Raw genomic sequence first — 14,994 nt, 5'->3', positions numbered from 1 at the left:
TATTCAGAGATTCAACTTCTTCCTGCTTTAGTCTTGGGAGGGTGTATGTGTCTAGGAATTTATCCATTTCTTCTAGATTTTCTAGTTTATTTGCGTAGAGGTGTTTGTAGTATTCTCCGATGGTAGTTTGTATTTCTGTGGGATTGGTGGTGATATCCCCTTTTTCATTTTTTATTGCATCTATTTGATTCTTCTCTCTTTTCTTCTTTATTAGTCTTGCTAGCAGTCTATCAATTTTGTTGATCTTTTCAAAACACCAGCTCCTGGACTCATTAATTTTTTGAAGGGTTTTTTGTGTCTCTATTTCCTTCAGTTCTGCTGTGATCTTAGTTATTTCTTGCCTTCTGCTAGCTTTTGCATGTGTTTGCTCTTGCTTTTGTAGTTCTTTTAATTGTGATGTTAGGGTGTCAATTTTGGATCTTTCCTGCTTTCTCTTGTGGGCATTTAGTGCTATAAATTTCCCTCTACACACTGCTTTGAATGTGTCCCAGAGATTCTGGTATGTTGTGCCTTTGCTATTTCTGCCTTCATTTTGTTATGTACCCAGTAGTCATTCAGGAGCAGGTTGTTCAGTTTCCATGTAGTTGAGTGGTTTTGAGTGAGTTTTTTTTTTTTTTATTATTATACTTAAGGTTTTAGGGTACATGTGCACAATGTGCAGGTTTGTTACATATGTATCCATGTGCCATGTTGATTTCCTGCACCCATTAACTCATCATTTAGCATTAGGTATATCTCCTAATGCTGTCCCTCCCCCCTCCCCGCACCCGACAACCGTCCCCGGAGTGTGATGTTCCCCTTCCTGTGTCCATGAGTTCTCATTGTTCAATTCCCACCTATGAGTGAGAACATGCGGTGTTTGGTTTTTTGTCCTTGCGATAGTTTACTGAGAATGATGATTTCCAGTTTCATCCATGTCCCTACAAAGGACACGAACTCATCAATTTTTATGGCTGCATAGTATTCCATGGTGTATATGTGCCACATTTTCTTAATCCAGTTTATTGTTGTTGGACATTTGGGTTGGTTCCAACTCTTTGCTATTGTGAATAGTGCCACAATAAACATACGTGTGCGTGTGTCTTTATAGCAGCATGATTTATAGTCCTTTGGGTATATACCCAGTAATGGGATGGCTGGGTCAAGTGGTATTTCTAGTTCTAGATCCTGGAGGAATCGCCACACTGACTTCCACAATGGTTGAACTAGTTTACAGTCCCACCAACAGTGTAAAAGTGTTCCTATTTCTCCACATCCTCTCCAGCACCTGTTGTTTCCTGATTTTTTAATGACGGCCATTCTAACTGGTGTGAGATGGTATCTCACTGTGGTTTTGATTTGCATTTCTCTGATGGCCAGTGATGATGAGCATTTCTTCATGTGTTTTTTGGCTGCATAAATGTCTTCTTTTGAGAAGTGTCTGTTCATGTCCTTCGCCCACTTTTTGATGGGGTTGTTTGTTTTTTTCTTGTAAATTTGTTTGAGTTCATTGTAGATTCTGGATATTAGCTCTTTGTCAGATGAGTAGGTTGCAAAAATTTTCTCCCATTCTGTAGGTTGCCTGTTCACTCTGATGGTAGTTTCTTTTGCTGTGCAGAAGCTCTTCAGTTTAATTAGATCCCATTTGCCAATTTTGGCTTTTGTTGCCATTGCTTTTGGTGTTTTAGACATGAAGTCCTTGCCCACGCCTATGTCCTGAATGGTATTGCCTAGGTTTTCTTGTAGGATTTTAATGGTTTTAGGTCTAACATTTAAGTCTTTAATCCATCTTGAATTAATTTTTGTATAAGGTGTAAGGAAGGCATCCAGTTTCAGCTTTCTACATATGGCTAGCCAGTTTTCCCAGCACCATTTATTAAATAGGGAATCCTTTCCCCATTTCTTGTTTTTGTCAGGTCTGTCAAAGATCAGATAGTTGTAGATATGCGGCATCATTTCTGAGGGCTCTGTTCTGTTCTATTGATCTATGTCTCTGTTGTGGTACCAGTACCATGCTGTTTTGGTTGCTGTAGCCTTGTAGTATAGTTTAAAGTCAGGTAGCGTGATGCCTCCAGCTTTGTTCTTTTGGCTTAGGATTGACTTGACAATGCGGGCTCTTTTTTGGTTCCATATGAACTTGAAAGTAGTTTTTTCCAATTCTGTGAAGAAAGTCATTGGTAGCTTGATGGGGATGGCATTGAATCTATAAATTACCTTGGGCAGTATGGCCATTTTCACGATATTGATTCTTCCAACCCATGAGCATGGAATGTTCTTCCATTTGTTTGTATCCTCTTTTATTTCATTGAGCAGTGGTTTGTAGTTCTCCTTGAAGAGGTCCTTCACATCCCTTGTAAGTTGGATTCCTAGGTATTTTATTCTCTTTGAAGCAATTGTGAATGGGAGTTCACTCATGATTTGGCTCTCTGTTTGTCTGTGATTGGTGTACAAGAATGCTTGTGATTTTTGTACATTGATTTTGTATCCTGAGACTTTGCTGAAGTTGCTTATCAGCTTAAGGAGATTTTGGGCTGAGACAATGGGGTTTTCTAGATATACAATCATGTCATCTGCAAACAGGGACAATTTGACTTCCTCTTTTCCTAATTGAATATTCTTTATTTCCTTCTCCTGCCTGATTGCCCTGGCCAGAACTTCCAGCACTATGTTGAATAGGAGTGGTGAGAGAGGGCATCCCTGTCTTGTGCCAGTTTTCAGGGGGAATGCTTCCAGTTTTTGGCCATTCAGTATGATATTGGCTGTGGGTTTGTCATAGATAGCTCCTATTATTTTGAGATACGTCCCATCAATACCTAGTTTATTGAGAGTTTTTAGTATGAAGGGTTGTTGAATTTTGTCAAAGGCCTTTTCTGCATCTATTGAGATAATCATGTGGTTTTTGTCTTTGGTTCTGTTTATATGCTGGATTACATTTATTGATCTTGCATCCCAGGGATGCAGCCCTTATCATGGTGGATAAGCTTTTTGATATGCTGTTGGATTTGGTTTGCCAGTATTTTATTGAGGATTTTTGCATCAATGTTCATCAAGGATATTGGTCTAAAATTCTCTTTTTTGGTTGTGTCTCTGCCAGGCTTTGGTATCAGGATGATGCTGGCCTCATAAAATGTGTTAGGGAGGATTCCCTCTTTTTCTATTGATTGGAATAGTTTCAGAAGGAATGGTACCAGCTCCTCCTTGTACCTCTGGTAGAATTCGGCTGTGAATCCATCTGGTCCAGGACTTTTTTTTGGTTGGTAAGCTATTGATTATTGCCACGATTTCAGAGCCTGTTATTGGTCTATTCAGAGATTCAACTTCTTCCTGCTTTAGTCTTGGGAGGGTGTATGTGTCAAGGAATTTATCCATTTCTTCTAGATTTTCTAGTTTATTTGCGTAGAGGTGTTTGTAGTATTCTCTGATGGTAGTTTGTATTTCTGTGGGATTGGTGGTGATATCCCCTTTTTCATTTTTTATTGCATCTATTTGATTCTTCTCTCTTTTCTTCTTTATTAGTCTTGCTAGCAGTCTATCAATTTTGTTGATCTTTTCAAAACACCAGCTCCTGGACTCATTAATTTTTTGAAGGGTTTTTTGTGTCTCTATTTCCTTCAGTTCTGCTGTGATCTTAGTTATTTCTTGCCTTCTGCTAGCTTTTGCATGTGTTTGCTTTTGCTTTTGTAGTTCTTTTAATTGTGATGTTAGCGTGTCAATTTTGGATCTTTCCTGCTTTCTCTTGTGGGCATTTAGTGCTATAAATTTCCCTCTACACACTGCTTTGAATGTGTCCCAGAGATTCTGGTATGTTGTGTCTTTGCTCTCGTTGGTTTCAAAGAACATCTTTATTTCTGCCTTCATTTTGTTATGTACCCAGTAGTCATTCAGGAGCAGCTTGTTCAGTTTCCATGTAGTTGAGTGGTTTTGAGTGAGTTTCTTAATCCTGAGTTGTAGTTTGATTGCACTGTGGTCTGAGAGACTGTTATAATTTCTGTTCTTTTACATTTGCTGAGGAGTGCTTTACTTCCAACTATGTGGTCAATTTTGGAATAGGTGTGGTGTGGTGCTGAAAATAATGTATATTCTGTTGATTTTGGGTGGAGAGTTCTGTAGATGTCTATTAGATCCGCTTGGTGCAGAGCTGAGTTCAATTCCTGGATATCTTGTTAACTTTCTGTCTTGTTGATCTGTCTAATGTTGACAGTGGGGTGTTAAAGTCTCCCATTATTATTGTGTAGGAGTCTAAGTCTCTTTGTAGGTAACTAAGGACTTGCTTTATGAATCTGGGTGCTCCTGTGTTGGGTGCGTATATATTTAGGATAGTTAGCTCTTCTTGTTGAATTGATCCCTTTACCATTATATAATGGCCTTCTTTGGCTCTTTTGATCTTTGTTGTTTTAAAGTCTGTTTTATCAGAGACTAGGATTGCAACCCCTGCCTTTTTCTGTTTTCCATTTTCTTGGTAGATCTTCCTCCATCCCTTTATTTTGAGCCTATGTGTGTCTCTGCACGTGAGATGGGTTTCCTCAATACAGCACACTGATGGGTCTTGACTCTTTATCCAATTTGCCAGTCTGTGTCTTTTAATTGGAGCTTTTAATCCATTTACATTTAAAGTTAATATTGTTGTGTGTGAATTTGATCCTGTCATTATGATGTTAGCTGGCTATTTTGCTCCTTAGTTGATGCAGTTTCTTCCTAGCCTCGATGGTCTTTACAATTTGGCATGTTTTTGCAGTGGCTGGTACTGGTGTTTCCTTTCCCTGTTTAGTGCTTCCTTCAGGAGTTCTTTTAGGGCAGGCCTGGTGGTGACAAAATCTCTCAGCATTTGCTTTTCTGTAAAGTATTTTATTTCTCCTTCACTTATGAAGCTTAGTTTGGCTGGATATTAAACTCTGGGTTGAAAATTCTTTTCTTTAAGAATGTTGAATATTGGCCTCCACTCTCTTCTAGCTTGTAGAGTTTCTGCTGAGAGATCAGTTGTTAGTCTGATGGGCTTCCCTTTGTGGGTAACCTGACCTTTCTCTCTGGCTGCCCTTAACATTTTTTCCTTCATTTCAACTTTGGTGCATCTCACAATTATGTGTCTTGGAGTTGCTCTTCTCGAGGAGTATCTTTGTGGCGTTCTCTGTATTTCCTGAATCTGAATGTTGGCCTGCCTTGCTAGATTGGGGAAGTTCTCCTGGGTAATATCCTGCAGAGTGTTTTCCAACTTGATTCCATTCTCCCCGTCACTTTCAGGTACACGAATCAGACGTAGATTTGGTCTTTTCACATAGTCCCATATTTCTTGGAGGCTTTGTTCATTTCTTTTTATTCTTTTTTCTCTAAACAACCATTCATGTCTAGGAAAACATCTTTGAATCCTCTAATTTTTTATTTGAAAAAGTCCCTTTCACTGGGAAGAAAAATAAATATATGTTTTATGTAATTGTCAGTGTGCAGGTTGCAAAGACTGAACCTCTGGTTTCAAAGAAGTTTCTAAACTTGGTAAGCCCTGCTTCCCATCACTAATAATAAAAAATGCTTTATGTGCACACACCTTGCTCTGTATGGTTTAACAGATAGGTCACAGGCAGGCGTCAGGTGCTCAGGGATTCTATTCTCAGCTCTCTCATTGACTCAGCCTTTGACCTCAGAAAAGGGTTAGATTTAGAACAAGGGCTCCACAGTGCACAGCTGGAATGTGTGCACCCTACAGGTTTTGCTCCTTTTCTGGAAACTCACAGCAGCACTTTTGATTCTGCTTTGATGGAACGGGTCAGCCCTACACCATCTTGACCAGTTCCCCATGCTTTCCAGGGACTACCTTCCCCTTTCTTCTCTTCCACATTCCTCTGTCTCCCCATGCTACTTTTCCATGATGACTGTGGCATCATTTTAGATCTTGGGGTTACAGATAAATGCAGGCAGGTGAGCCTCATATATAGTCTTATTACTTAAACCTGCTCGAAGCAGTTGAGCACATTGGTGGTTTGTTTGTTTGAAGCAGAGGATTTGACCCCTGCACAACTGCAGTTGCCCCAAGAGCACAATGACACTTTGTGTTCCAGACCCAAATCGTCAGTTTCACTGCACTCCCCACAGTCCCTCAGACCTAGATTCCAACTTGCATCTGTGTATCAAGGCTTCCTTTCCTGGGACTCCTTGTGGATGAAATCCGCTATAGGTTCCAAGCTTGCAGGTTTAGTTGTTATGGCTCTTCAGAGGTCCTAGGGAACTGAAAAAAAAAAAACAAAAAACAAAAAGCAAAGGCCAGTGTGACTGACAGCTACTGGGGAGATTCTGCCATCCTTTTGCAGTCCAAGAACAACATGATACCTCAAGCAGATTTCCAAGGGCACATTTTTTAGATTTAGATTTTATGACTATGGCTTTTACTCTGGGTGAAATGAGTTGCTACTGGAGGATTTTGAGCAGAGGAATGACAAATTAGACTTAACTTTTATAGGCTCCCTCTGGCTGCTGGATTTGGATCTCTGAATATTACTCAACCTTGCATTTTCCATTGTGTGTTCCTGGCAATAAACTTTATGCTTGCTCTGCCTGCTGGGTTCGCTTCCTCTCCCTCACAACCTACAACAGGCTCTGCTCTTCCGTCTCTGCTTCTAGACTCGACCTTAGTCAGGGTGGCAGCTCTACCCCCTGACCCAAGCATCACTCTTCCTGGCCGTGCTGCTGCAGTGAACAGAGCCAATGTAGCTGATTCCTTATCATCAACAATGTGTTAATATTTTATCATCTGAAGTCAGTATTGAGCTCTGTATTTATTGAACTTGGCATGGAATTTTCACCTTTTTCTTAGAGATCCCCAGGTCAGGATGACCCAAATCTGTAAGTGCTCCCTCTCCCACACTGGCACCTTGATCCCTGCTGATCTTGTTGTCTCTGCTTCTCATCTTTAAATTTGTTGCTTCGTAAGGATGTTCTTGCACTTTTTTGCATGTGAACCACTGCCTTTTCATTATCACTTATTTAAAAAAAAAGCTGAACTAATTTATTATTGAAAATTAACTGTTTTTGATAAAATCGTGGAAAACCTGGACAATACAGATTGACTTAAGTACGAAAAATATTTGCAAATATCTATAATCCTACTAATACAAATATATTTTCTAAAATTATATGCATATATATGTATAGTTTGTTTTACAAAATTACACTATATACCTATAGTTGCATTCTACTCTTTTCACCTTATAGTATATAACGAGCATTTTCCAATCTTGCTAAATGATTTTTAGTAGCTGCATAGTACAGCGTGGCTGTATCATTATGTAATCTCCTACTTAAGTAATTTGACTGTTTCCAGGTTTTTGATATTATAACCATGTTATTGCAAATGTTGTATATGTGAATATCTGAATAGCTCTCTGACAATTTTATTCAATTAAATTCCCAGAAGTAGAATTATTGGGTCAGGCCAGGTGCGGTGGCTTACGCCTGTAATCCTAGCACTTTGGGAGACCGAGGCGGGTGGATCACTTGAGGTCAAGAGTTCAAGACTAGCCTGGCCAATATGGTGAAACCCCATCTCTAATAAAAATACAAAAATTACCCAGGTGCAGTGGCAGGCACTTGTAGTTCCAGCTACTCAGGAGGCTGAGGCAGGAGAATCGCTTGAACCTGGGAGGTGGAGGTTGCAGTGAGCTGAGATCACGCCACTGCACTCCAGCCTGAGCAACAGAGCAAGACTCTGTCTCAAAAAAAAAAAAAAAAGAATTACTGGGTCACAGGGTAAAAACATATGAAAGGCAGCCTGAGACTCTCTAAATAAAGACTTCAAATCCTGATGGCAGTGAAAAGAGTCACAAGAGCATGGTCCAGTCCCCTCATGATCCCTGACCATGGGCAAGATATAAAGTTGGGGTGGATTCTAGAAGCCTCTGTGTAAGCAAGGGGTTTAATAATTTAAACTGATTTCTCTGATTTCTAAAGACCTGCACCTGCCAGAGCATATTAATCAATGTTGAGGAAGTAGCTTCAGCTATCAGGAACAGCAGATGGGTAAAGACATCTGGCTTCACACCACTGCTGGCTTCAGTTGTTAAGAACTTGAGTTCTTTCAGATGAGCAATGGGCATCAGGCGAAAATGTAATCATCTTCACTCTTTCTCTCAGTCCATGCAGTGAGACACCAATTGACCTTTGCTCTGATTGCTAATTAAATTTTGAGATTATACTAAATCTGAAGAGCAGCTATTCAATGGAAATGAGAAACCTGCAAAGCATTAGTACTATTTAGGTTGGGAATGGATGGGAACAGCAAATTGCTCAGGTACTTGCAATATCAGCAAATAAAGGACAGTAGGATTTTATGTAGACTCATAACAGCAGAGAACCACAGGGTAGTTTTTTTTCTTGAATTTTGTGCAACAATCACCCTCTGAACAATTACTCTTCTACCACTGTATATTGATTCTCAAAATATACCTGTGGTATAAATCAAAATACTTGCCTCTTTTGCAGATAAGGCAAGGCAGACAAACAGATTATTTTATTTGTCTCAAATCACTTATTTAGGCTAAATTCATTTCCTTCAACTTTTATTTGGATGCCTCCTATGAGCCAGGCATTGTGCTGTGTTACAGACTTATAAAGATCATGAAGACAGGATCTCTGACCTTGAGGAAGGCGAAGTATAATCATGGAAGCAAAAATTCTAATAATGTGTTCGAGTATACTTAGGGAAGAATAAAAGCTGCAATATATTGAGAAGGAAGTAAACTAAACCAAGCCTGAAGTTAACATTTGTTTAGGCAAAAACTACAAATGCACCAGGAATCTGATATCTGGAAAAATGACATAAATGTGGCTAACACATAAATTCATTCTCCACTCTTGAAACCTTGAGATCAGATGCATTTACACCCAAATCAAATTTGTAAAGATTAATAACTACTCTTTAGATCTTTTTCCAATGCAATAATTGCTCTTCATAAAAGCTCACTGTAAGCAATTTCCATATCAATTAAAAATCAATGCTTGCATAACTGGAGAATGCCACATCATACATGATGCTGGCTCGAGAAAGAAAGATTCAAATAAGCAGAGCTGTTTACAATTACAAACGCTAATTAAGGCAAATAGTCAACCCTAGATAATTCAGTGATAGACTACAGAGTTTGGGGATTATTTAGACACTTTTCTTTTTCTCCTCTTTTCTTCCCCCTCCTACTGGATGGGCTTTCCCCATTTGCTACTTACTAGTACTCTCTCCTGGGCCTGTAGAGAGGCAGAAAGTTGAGGTCCAACATCAGTTTTACAACTCCATAGCAGTTCTGATGAAAGTTTGGTAGGAAACAACATTGAATAACATATAATAGTATAAATAATGTCTGGAAATGTTCGAGGAATTCTAATGGTCTTTGATACTTTCAAACCTTTTAACTCAAAGAATGAAAAATCAGCTATCACTGTCATTAAATATGCATAAGTTCAAGCTTTCCAAATTTTTAAGTGTCTAATCACCATTTAAACATAAGCTGCTTGTCTTATATTTTTAGAGACATCCAGACAGTCCATGGCCCATGCTTCACTTTAGGAAATTGAATGAATGTCACTGTAACAGGACATGTCCACGCAGTAATGGTCTCCCTGCTGCTAGATAACATCTGAAGCAAATCCACTGATGAGAAATAAATGGGGAAGCAAAGCAAAGTGTATTTCCAGAGCCAGAAACACTGACCCTTTCAAGGCACTCGATCATTCTGACTTTGTTTCTATTTATCAGGAAGTGAGTGTTGAAGAATGAATCATGTTAGTTCAATAGATGCTGACAGGATCAATAGATACTTTTGCATCATACTCTTACTTGATGCTTGCTGCCAGAAAGGCTGCCTTATATAGCAGAACCATGGCCAGAACAGCACTCCTGCCACTGAGAAGCAGTCTGCTCTGGCTGGATCAACTATTTCACATTCTAGATCAATTTTTATTCATCTTTATTTCTGATCCTATCTCTGGTTATAGAAACAAGGCTCAGCAATTTAGGATCACCTAGCCAGCAGAATCAGCTGTCACTATACTAGTAGGAGAGTTTCATATATAAGCTGACACTTTACTCCTTCAAAGGAATGATTCCTATTGGGCTTTATCAAAGAGTGAGTGACTCTGTTTATGCATTAATTGTCAGGACTTAATGCACTGTGACTCAAGTGTTCATCTCTACCCCACTGAGTCATTGACTTCATGCTGATTGGAGGTCCATCCAAGAAAACTAAATTATTGCTTCACTATCATTTTGTTAAGTAAAATTTGGAGTGTATTCTTCCAGTTCCCACTTCATTCTCTTTGCAATCTTAGTAAAAAGGAAGTAAATGCATTTCCTTTTCCCCTACATTGTTGAGCTCTCGCTTTAGAACAGACCTACAGCCTTGTAAAGTAACTTCAAATATCTCAAACATACACCTACAACCTTGTCATATAACTTCAAATATCTCAAACGCACAAAGCACAAACACTCCCTAAATCTTAGGGATTGAGGAGAGAGAAAGACTTCAAAAGAAGTACTTAGAGCAAACATTTATGTTTAGCTGGCTCACTAGGTGTTCCTATTTCCTTTCTCCATGCCGCTTTCTACTGTGCAGTCAGTATTTACCTTGTTCAGCCTCCTTGAAGCCAGATGTGGCCATGTGACACAGTAGCAGCCAATGAGCTCTAAAGGGAAGTGTACTGGGGGTTTCTGGAGAGGCTTTTGATTTCCTCATAAAATGGACAGATATGGCTGTCATAGCTCTCTTTCCTCTTCTTCCTGCCTTGCATTTGAGTCTAGTACCTGGAGCTGCAGTAGCCTTCTTGTGAGCATGCAGTGACAAACTTGACACTGAAGAATGGCTGAGTGGGAGAAGTTTGATCTTTTAATAACATTCTTGAGTTCCTGCACCACCCATGGACTATCTATGGTCTATGAGAAAAAAATGAACCACAATTTGCTACCTACCTTCATGGAGCTCACAGTCTAGCAGGAGAGATAAACTGTAACAAAGTTTACCTCAGAGGATACAATAAGACACACTGCAATAAATTCTAATATTAGGTAAGCAGATGATACAATGAGAGTTCATAGGAATAGCAGCTTATTCAGACTTTTGCATTGAGGGAAGATTTCCTGGAAGAATTGAGACCTAAATAGGAGTTCATTTGGCAAAATATTTGGGGAAGATAATTCTAAGCAGAAAGCAACATGTACAAAGGCCTAGAAGAGAGAAGGCATGATATCTTTGGGAAACAACCATAAAGATATCAGTATGTATGGAGCTTAGAGTGGAGTTGAATGAGATGAGGTTCAAGAGGTAAGTACAGCTTATTATCATGGGTCTTGAAAGCTTATACAATGCAAAATCAATCAAGGACCTTCAACAGTGAAGTGATAGAATCAAACATGCTACACTGGCTGCAGCTGGGGAGAATGAATTGGAAGGGGAGAGTCTGCAGGCAAGGAAACCAGTCAGAGCTACGCTGTCCAATATCATAGCCACCAGCCACATGTGGCTACTGAGCTCTTCAAATGTGGCTGGTATGAATTGAGATGATTTAAAGTGGAAAATGCACGTTAGATGTCAGAGACTTAGTGTAAAAATAACAATGTAAAATATATCATTCATTTATATATATCCATAATTGTACAGTGATTACATGTTGCAATGTATTTTGCATATATTGGGTTTTGCATATATTGGATATATTGGGTTATTTTACATATATTGGGTTAAATAAAGTATATTTTAAAAACTAATTTTATCTTTTATGTTTATGTTTTTAATGTGGCTATTAGAAAATTTCAAATTACATACATGGTTTGAGTTGTGACTGACATTATATTTCTGGTGAATGATGGGTTACTTTGGCAATCTATGTAAGATGATAAAGGCTTTAGTTAAGTTAAATGAAATTTGAGTGAAGTAGACTTGCTTGAGGGCTATAAAGAATGAGGATAGTGCCTTTCTGCCCATAGATGCCACTGAAGAAGCATCGTTAAAGTCTCTCTTCTCCCTGCCGTTATGTCTAAGTCAGAGTCTCCTAAAGAACCCGAAGAGCTGAGGAAGCTCTTCTTTGGAGGGTTGAGCTTTGAAACAACAGATAAGAGCCTGAGGAGCCATTCTGAGCAATGGGGAACACTCACGGACTGTGTGGTAATGAGAGATTCAAACACCAAGCACTCCAGGGGCTTTGGGTTCGTCACATATGCCACTGTGGAGGAGGTGGATGCGGCCATGAATGCAAGGCCACGCAAGGTGGATGGAAGAGTTGCGGAACCAAAGAGAGCTGTCTCAAGAGAAGATTCTCAAAGACCAGGTGCCCACTTAAAAAGATATTTGTTGGTGGCATTAAAGAAGACACTGAAGAACATCACCTAAGAGATTATTTTGAACAGTATGGGAAAATTGAAGTGACTGAAATCATGACTGACCAAGGCAGTGGCAAGAAAAGGGGCTTTGCCTTTGTAATCTTTGATGACCATGACTCCGTGGACAAGATTGTCATTCAGAAATACCACACTGTGAATGACCACAACTGTGAAGCTAGGAAAGCCCTGTCAAAGCAAGAGATGGCTAGTGCTTCATCCAGCCAAAGAGGTCGAAGTGGTTCTGGAAATTTTGGTGGTGGTCGTGGAGGTGGTTTCGGTGGGAATGACAACTTTGGTCATGGAGGAAATTTCAGTGGTCATGGTGGCTTTGGTAGTAGCCATGGTGGTGGTTGATACGGTGGCAGTGGGGATGGCTATAATGGATTTGGCAATGATGGAAGCAATTTTTGGAGGTGGTGGAAGCTACAATGATTTTGGCAATTACAACAATCAGTCTTCAAATTTTAGACCCACGAAGTGAGGAAACTTTGGAGGCAGAAGCTCTGGCCACTGTGGTGGTGGAGGCCAATACTTTGCCCAACCAGAAAACCAAGGTGGCTATGGCAGTTCCAGTAGCAGCAGTAGCTATGGCAGTGGCAGAATATTTTAACTGGGAAACAAAGCTTAGCCGGAGAGGAGAGCCAGAGAAGTGACATGGAAGCTACAGGTTACAGCAGATTTGTGAACTCAGCCAAGCACAGTGGTGGCAGGGCCTAGCTGCTACAAAGAAGACATGTTTTAGACAAATACTCATGTGTGTGGGCAAAAAACTCAGGGATTGTATTTGTGACTAATTGTATAATGGGTTATTTTAGTTTCTGTACTGTGGAAAGTATAAAGCATTCCAACAAAGGGTTTTAATGTAAATTTTTTTTTGTTTGCACCTATGCTGTTGATTGCTAAATGTAATAGTCTAATTGTAACACTGAATAAATGTCTTTAAAAAAAAAGAATGAGTATAGTTAGGTTATGTTGATGGTTGCATGAGAAGAGAGAGTGAGTAAAAAGAGTTAAGGATGGCTCCCAGGTGTCTGGGTTGGGCAGCTGAGTGGATATCAGCGATCTCCAGTAATAAAACAAGAAAGCAGCAGGAGGAGTGGGTTTGAGAGTAAGCTATTGAGCTCAGTTTTGGATAATTGAGTTTGAAGTCCTCAATACTCAGTTTGAAAAATTGGATAGGCAGGTGTGCATATGTATCTAAAACTCAGGAGACAGAGTTGGTGAATTTACATATACAGATATCATCAGACTGCAAGTGGTATTCAAAGCCTTGAGTACAATTGAGAGTACCCAGAGAGAGTATGCTGTAGTGGAAGAGGACTGAAGAACAACCATAATAAATATATAGACTTCATAGCTATTAAGCAAATACCAACATTTACTGTAAGGTAGTGTTTTCCATATTGTGTTTTCCAGAACACTAGTCTCACAAGATATTCCCGAGAAGAAATATTTCTGTGACTGAGAAGAATATTGCCCACTAGAGATTACAATACACACTAACATATTCACATAGTTACAGTTCTGAGAAGTCCTATAGTGAAGAAACCTCTTTAACCAAGCATTTTAAAAATCATATATAACTACAGAAATCTTTCTTCTCTTCCAATAATACTGGTTAATTTCTTAGGAAATATACTCAAGGAACACACTTTGAGAAGTCTTTTTTCTACGGTAATCCAATTCATTAGTGGGGCAAAAATCAAATAGAATTATATTAAATATATGGCCTTTAGGGCAGATTTATAAAGAAATTACTTTGTCATTTCTGTCAAATAGATATATTTTCCATGTCTAGTTTCCTCTATGCAAGCTTAAGCATATTTTGGGGCATTTCAGTGCTTTCTAGAATTTTAAATGATTGGATTAAAATAAATACCTGATTTTCTATGAGTAACTTACTAAGAATGCCAAAGAACTATTGTAAGCTCATAATAAATAGTTCTTGTTTTAAGTTTGAATACGGGGTATCTAATGGTCTAATAAAAGATTATCTCATGGAAACAAAGTTTGTAGGCCAAAAATAATTTTTCCAAGTCATCTATTAAAATTTAGAAGAGTCACAAAGTTAGGTGGGTTTTTTGTTTTTTATAAACTGCTCATTCAGTTGAAAAATGTACAAGCTACCGTAATTTACATTACTTATGGTGCCTTTGGTGTGTTGATTCAAAAAGTGAGTTAGGTGATAACATACCTTATAAGAGGCAGCAGATGGCATAATAATTTCCCCTGATTAGCAACTAATACGTTATCCGCTATGGGCAATGTCTAGATTTCTATGCTAATGTAGAGTACTGGAACATTTAACAATAGGAAGCCCCAACTCCTACAGTGAAGAGACCAGGTATAAGAGGCAGGTGTTACAAAATAGGAATGGGCCATATCTAAACAAAAGGATTCAGACTAAAATTTTAAGTTTTCTTTAGATTTACGGTATCTTGAAATGCCATAGTTTTTAAAGCCACTTTAGAAACTGAGTCACGTTATCAGTTTGTACTTACACAGTCTATTTTACAGAAGAGGTTAAATAAATTGGATCTTACTTTTCCTCAGAAAATTTCCACATGATAGATGAGGTGTTACGGAAGAAAGGATGACATAATGGGAAAAGCATTGGACAACAAATATCTGCTTCTCGAACTCACTAGCTGATTGATCTTTACTAGATA

At 38.9% G+C, this 14,994-nt stretch overlaps 1 pseudogene; it reads left to right on the top strand.

Moving 5' to 3' along the window:
* The first annotated feature begins 11,957 nt into the window (after nt 1-11,957).
* On the top strand, nt 11,958-12,935 carry LOC100595975 (annotated as a pseudogene).
* Nucleotides 12,936-14,994: the final 2,059 nt, after the last annotated feature.

Source organism: Nomascus leucogenys, chromosome 9, assembly GCF_006542625.1.
Source record: "Nomascus leucogenys isolate Asia chromosome 9, Asia_NLE_v1, whole genome shotgun sequence".
In the NCBI taxonomy this organism is placed as follows: domain Eukaryota; kingdom Metazoa; phylum Chordata; class Mammalia; order Primates; family Hylobatidae; genus Nomascus; species Nomascus leucogenys.
Note: the sequence above shows the minus strand (reverse complement) of the source record. Positions and strands in the feature narration are given on the sequence as shown.